A 7,037-nucleotide genomic window follows, 5' to 3' on the forward strand; every position below is an offset into this window, starting at 1 on the left:
GCATCGGCCATGCCATCCACGCCACTGCGCCAAAGGCATGCCAACCATGCCAGCCACGCCACCGTGCCAAAAGCATGCCAACCATGCCAGCCACGCCACCGTGCTAAAGGTACGCACTGGCCATGCCAGCCACGCCACTGTGCCAAAGCCATGCCAACCACAACAACGTGCCAAAGGCATGCCAGCCACGCCACTGTGCCGAAGGCATGCCAACCATGCCAGCCACACCACTGTGCCAAAGGAATGCCAGCGGCTCCGTCCAAGCCGCACGTTGCCAGCGGATCCAAGCCGATCCAGCAACTCCGCACGATGCTTGCGGCTCCATTTCGTGCCAAGCCATGCCAAATTCCACGGTTTATGCCAAAACCCTAATTTGGCCGCGCCTAAAATATGCGAGCCATGCCGTCCATGCCACTATGCCGCTGGCTGCCAAACGAAAGGTAGCCACGATCAACGGCTACCCTTCCAAATGAGATGTAGATCTCATCCGTACAAGTTCGCCATTAAACTCGTGGCAACTTTTGGCCGTAATGCCAAATTCCACGGTTTATGCCAAAACCCTAATTTGGCCGCGCCTAATTTATGCACGAGCATGCCGGCCATGCCACCATGCCATTGGTCTCCAAACAAAAGGTAGCCACGATCAACGACTACCCTTCCTCCAGAGATGCAGATCTTAGGCGTACAAGCTTGCCACCGAACCAACCAATTCTTTGATCATGGTTCCAAACCTTAATTTGGAAACGCCAAAGCCATGTCGGTCGTGCCACCATGCCGCTGGCTGCCAAATGGAAGGTAGCCATGATCAACGGCTACCATTCCTCCTGAGATGCATATCTCAGTCGTACAAGTTCTCTACCAAACTTGTGGAAACTTTTGGCCGCAATGCCAACTTCCACGGTTTATACCAAAACCCTAATTTGGATGCGCCTAAAGTATGCACGAGCATGCCGGTCATGTCACCATGTCGCTGGCTGCCAAACAGAAGGTAGTGACGATCAACGTCTACCCTTCCTTTCGAGATGCAGATCTCAGCCGTACAAGCTTGCCACCAAACCAAACGACTTGTGGAAACTTCTTGGCTACGATTCCAATTCTTTGGTCACGGCACCAAACCCTAATTGGCCATGCCTCGGCTACAATTCTGGGTGACAACGAAAGGTATCCATAATCAACGACTACCCTTCCTCTTGAGATACAAATCTCGGCCGTCGAAGATCGCCACCGAACTGGCAAGCCTCTCAATCTTCACATGCCACACATAGCAACACGCTACATGTTTTCCATGAAAACACTCGAAACATCAAAACATGTCACCAACTGGGGGACGCTCATCAGGGTATTGGTCTGGTGGTTTACAACATGCGGCGTGCAATACGACCGTACAAGAAAGTTTCATAAATGTGAGGCGGTTAGTAATGGAAAGAAATAAGTGGTGAAATGTCCTCATTATGGAAACATCAATTCCAAGCGTTACTCGTTACCACTTTCTTCGACCACTCAACCGCTTCCACTTCTTACAAAGTCAGGGTACATTTTATTACGACTTGTATAAATAGGTTTCACCTATTTTCACCAAAACACGTTTTTGGTAAGGAGAGTACAACACTCAGAAATCACCTGTTAGCTTTCCACGTTGATAGCGTTTCACCTTCTGATACGAGTCGTAATACAACCATTCTTCCAGAATAAACTATTCTGGCTTCAACATTCTCTTCGATTCCCTCCTTAAGACCAACCATTCTCCTTCACTTTGTGACCGGAGAAAGTATGGAACGGCCATTTCTTGGTTTAGGCCGTATTTGTACAGATTAATCTCTCGAATCAAAGTACTCCCGTGCAGTACATTGTTTAGGGTTTAGACTCGTTTCTCATCCACACACACATAAAATTACCGAAATCAGCAAAAACTGTTTTCAGCCTCAAACAATTGGCGACCACAGTGGGAGATTAAAATCTCGGTTGTAATAGCGGTTCCAATTATCGATTTCATTTTCACCCCAAATACTGAGATGGTAGAAGCAAACTGGTCGCTTGGGGAACAACGCCTCGGTTATCATACGACTCTGGAATGACTGGGGACTTCTCGCAATCACAACGATGCTGCCCGCAAAACTCAGACTGACACCGGAAGATCCATGTTTTTGGGAAACCCTAGAAGTGGGTAAGTCTTGTTAGACAAAGTACGTAGCCTACTACGTGGAATTTTCACATGGATGATAGAAACCGATAGCCATGGTAATCCCATGTTTCATCCTGTACTTCCTACTGTCACGCAACTCCATGGATTTCCTAGAATACTTGTGTTTCTTATAACCATGTTCAAATCAGTGTTATTCTAAAAACAATTCATTCCTAAGAATAATCCAAAATCCTCATAGGTAACGATTATCTATCAATTCAAAAATCCAAAAGAAAATCAAACCATAAACCAGGCATTCTGTTTGCCTTTAAAAAAAAACACCTAAGTAAAGAAGTTCAGAAAACAGAAGCACATTCAAGGAAAACCATCCAGTAATGGCTTGATCTTCTTAGAAAAAGCCTCATTCGTGCTTCGGAGAGCCGCCCGTTTCAGCTTCAGCTTCTTGGACAATTTTTCGATCTCCGCCTCCTGCTATGTAATCTCATCCGCGGAAGGGCCTTCGACCGCCTCGGCCTGCAACTTTTCGATCTCATAGAAACCTTCAACGAGTGTTGAACTCGAAGTTTATGCACATGTTACGATGGAACTTCTAGATTGAGATTACATCCTCGGAAACGGTATGACCGGTCACGTTGCACATGTCTTCAATCGAAGACAAAGCTTCCTCCACACGCTTGACCAACGCAAGTCAACTAGTAATCCTTTTGTTCGTGGCGATATGTCCATATTTTTCCCATATCTTAGTGTATAGTTCCTCATAATTGGCTGGCACACTAAAGTCTCTGATCAACAGATGATCCGGGTAAGGAACCAGGTATGGAGGAGTGAAGATGGCGCCCACGACTGAATCAACAACCATAAAGGGATTCCTAACTACGATTGCATCAGTAGTCACTGGAGTGCTCTGCACCACTTGGGTCGGGATGATCAACTTCAATGTCCAAATCACCAGCAAGCGCGGTTTCCGCAATTTGAGGTACATCCACATCTTCACTATGGAGAGTCTCTACTTCAAGGCCATCATGGGGAGTGGTTTCCTCCGTTGATATCACGATTTTGGTTTTTACTCCAAAGAAAAAAAAAGAGGGGGAGAGAAAATGAAAGAAATAAAGAGATATGTGGAAGACTCACCGATTCACCTTCGGACTCACTGGAGGAAGACTCAACGCTGTTGTCAGAAGAACTTTTCTCGTCGTCACTGAACTCCAAACTTTCTTCCTTCTCGGATTCCCCTTCACCATAAGCAAGCTCGGCTTTGCCACCCTCCACCGCAGGAGACGCCGTATTCTGACTATGTGCAAGTTTGGTAAAGGCGTTCACGCTGCTGAGACCCTGGGCAAGGCACAAGGACAGACATTCAGAAATGAAGCGAAGATTTACGCAATCCAACTAAACCAGCAAGAAAGTTATACATACCCGAATATTGGAAGAACTGAAGCTCACGAGAGTCGCCAAACCTGACCGAAAACCGCCTGCACGATCTTTTGACCTTCGCTCCCGCCCTTGGGGACTGTCCGCGTCCGGACTAGGGGAATTTCATTTGGTCGAAGAGGGATCTCTCAACAGTGGATTCTCTGCTAAAACCGCAGGGGAAGGCTTACCACGACGATTTTCTACCACATCATTCATAAATCCATGGATGGCGAGAGACTCATCCTGCCAGAACATGTTATAATTGTAGGTCTTCGATGGACTTCGTTCCGAGATAACAAAAGGGAGACTTTTACCCGGCATAAGAACACTAGCATCGAGAGCAGCTGGCAACGAGTTTTCTGGAGCAACCGGATGACGAATGAGTGGGACCCCTTGGTCAAACCCCATATGCCGAGCCGCCCTATCGATATTATAAGAGACTGCCTTGCAAGATCCTCGAAAGAAGGACGGGACATGACCGGACATACAACTTTGCATGAATACAACCTCTCCAATGCTCATATCCTTTTCATCAGAAAGAAAAGACATGTTTGGAGCAGGAGCAAAAGTGTTGACCTGAATTATGGATGCATACACCGGATCCCATGGACGAAAGTTGACCGCGTACTAGTTGTCGAGGAATTCAACCAGTTTTGAACAAGATTTTGGGCGCATATTCAACCAGCGAAGTATCCTGGAGCCACCACAAGACTCGGGAAGTGAAGCAAGCGGTCTAGGAGCGTACTTCTCGAAATGCTCCCATAACCATGCCTGGAGAAAAGTGACATGGACATACGAGTCCACTTTCATGTAACCATTTGAAGTGCACATGTCAGCAACAAGATGATCCAAATGTGTGTACTGAGAACCGAGAAACAAGCCGACAATGGGGAGGACGATGCCTTTCGCTAATTTTATGGCAAATTTAATGAGCTTCTGTCTTATCTCCTTCTTACCGGATCCATCGTCGAAAATATCTCTGGATAACCAAAGAGCCAAGAATGCCGTGACATGAAGTGTACTATTCTTCTGATTCAACTCCGACTCATCAAGAAACCATTGAGACACCCACCAGCTATAGAAACACCTCGTCTCACTTTTCTTCCAAACGAACCCTTTCGACTTTGCAACGAGAGCGGTGCGCATTTTTTCTTCATCTTCAGACAACTCAATATCAAGGTTTCCTGTTATGGGAAGGTTCGGCAAGATGGTTACACTCTCTAAGGAGATAGCCATTTCACCCCACCTGCATATGGCCCGTATAAGTATCTGGACACCATCTGGAGATGAAAGCAACCAAGACCGGGATATCTTTCCTAATTTGAAGTGTTGCAGAAGTCGTGACAGCATCGATGATTTGCGCCTTGATCAAGTTGGCTCTTACGCAATCCTCACTTATCATGAATTGCATCCATTTATCAAAAGAGTGAAATGGACTCTGATAGATTTTAAAATCAATAGGAGAAGCATAATACTCTTTCCTATGAAGGAAAAATCGTATTACCCCCCTGGTCGAACCGACTGGGTCCCTCCTTCGCCCTCCGAACCGGTCAGAAGGATCGACACATAATTGAGATGGTTTCTCCTAGCTGTGGCAGAAGACATTTTGAAGAATTCATCATCCATGCTTGGCTTGGAGTTGCCGACGTCTTTTGGTACAGCAAGACTTTTCTCAGGCGACATCCTAATGAAAATTCCTTGCGCTGCTTTCAACTTCAAAGTAACTACAATGGAACAAGACGGAGAAAAGTTACTACAAAAAAACAGTGCATGAAGACTATTTTATCAACAATAGAGAATCCATTTTGGACGCGAGCTAATTTGTTTTAGTTGCAAGTCATAACACGCATAGCCAAACAAATGGAGACTGATACTCGCGGAGGGAAAACCGCGCGTCGCCGCGGAAATGCGCCCCCTCACTAAAGCCGCACCTTACAAGCAGGAAGTACACTCTCGACCAAGGAGTCACGCCTCCCACTGCGGAAACTATGCTAACGGCCACAAAAAAAAAGAGGAAAACCCTGACGCCAAGTTTTTCATGGAATCAATGGTAGTCGCCTACCCGTGCATGCCTACTTCGCATAATGATTGCCCCCGATACCATTCATGAGGTGGTCAATGTTACTATGGTGATATTCGAAGAGGAATCGTTTATGATGAAGTATTTCTACAAATTTACGGAAGACATATCTATGGCTAGGGTTTGCACCAAAAAAAAAATAATTGAAAGAGAAACGCTGGAGTGCGTACCTGGAATATTCTTGCCCATTTTATTGCTACCACTCTGCCGCTAGCACTAGGACGTGAGAACAAAGATACGAGATAAAAAGAAGAGATAACCCCTTTTATAGGCATGACACTTTTGGAATTTGAATAAGGAAAGGATTTCCTATTTGAGCTACGCATGGAAAGAGGCAACCAGGCCCACAATGGCAAGCTTCACGGTGCCAACAGTCCACGCCCACGCCATGCCAGCGCCCACGCTAATCCAACACCCACGCCATTCCAAGCCAACTGATGCTAGCGGCTCCATTCCAAGCCGCACCATGCTTGCATCCCCATTTCACGCCAGCGGCGACTCCGCGTTCCCTAACCTAGACAAGATGGTGCACGACCAAGCCGAGCTGACGCCAACTTTCTGCATCTCATCCATCAACCACCTCCGCCACTCCGCGGCCTAGCTAGCAGCACCACGAGCCGAATTTACGCAAAGACACCAACGCAAGATCCATGGATTCTCTTTACCTCTCGAAAAAGGTTTTTTTCGGATCTTCCTGACCATCTTTTCATGACTTGCCGTTTCGATTTTTCCCTTGTCTGTCACCATCTCATGCTTACATCGCAACAAGGCCCTTGTTCCGAGCTAAGCATGGGACTTAATGTTGATGGTGGTTTTTAGCTTAGGGTTAAAATCGTAAAACCTTGGTATGATGTGACGTCACTCTGTAAGAAAAACAGATCTATAAACACCAATATCTCCGCTATTACATTTATTGATCCATTCAATATATCTACGTGAAATCTACCCAGACTCACGGATGCGACAACCGTCCCAAATATGTTATAAATTTCGGCACTTCCCAGTAAAAGACTCACTGGGTACCCTTTTATATATATATACTACGTTCCGCGGCAGAACCCTTAGTATTGGTTGGCATTATCTTCGCTCATGCCAGCTACCGTGCCAAAGGCATGCCATCAATGCCAGCCACGCCACCGTGCCAAAGGCATGCCACACACGCCACCGTGCCAAAGGCATGCCAACCATGCCAGCCACGCCACCGTGCCAAAGGTATGCACCGGCCATGCCAGCCACGCCACCGTGCCAAAGGTATGCACCGGCCATGCCATCCACGCCACCATGCCAGCCACGCCATCGTTCCGAAGGCATGCCAACCATGCCAGCCACGCCACTGTGCCAAAGGTATGCACCGGCCATCCCAGCCATGCCACTGTGCTGAAGGCATGCCAACCATGCCAG

This window comes from Papaver somniferum, chromosome 11, assembly GCF_003573695.1.
Source record: "Papaver somniferum cultivar HN1 chromosome 11, ASM357369v1, whole genome shotgun sequence".
Taxonomy (NCBI): domain Eukaryota; kingdom Viridiplantae; phylum Streptophyta; class Magnoliopsida; order Ranunculales; family Papaveraceae; genus Papaver; species Papaver somniferum.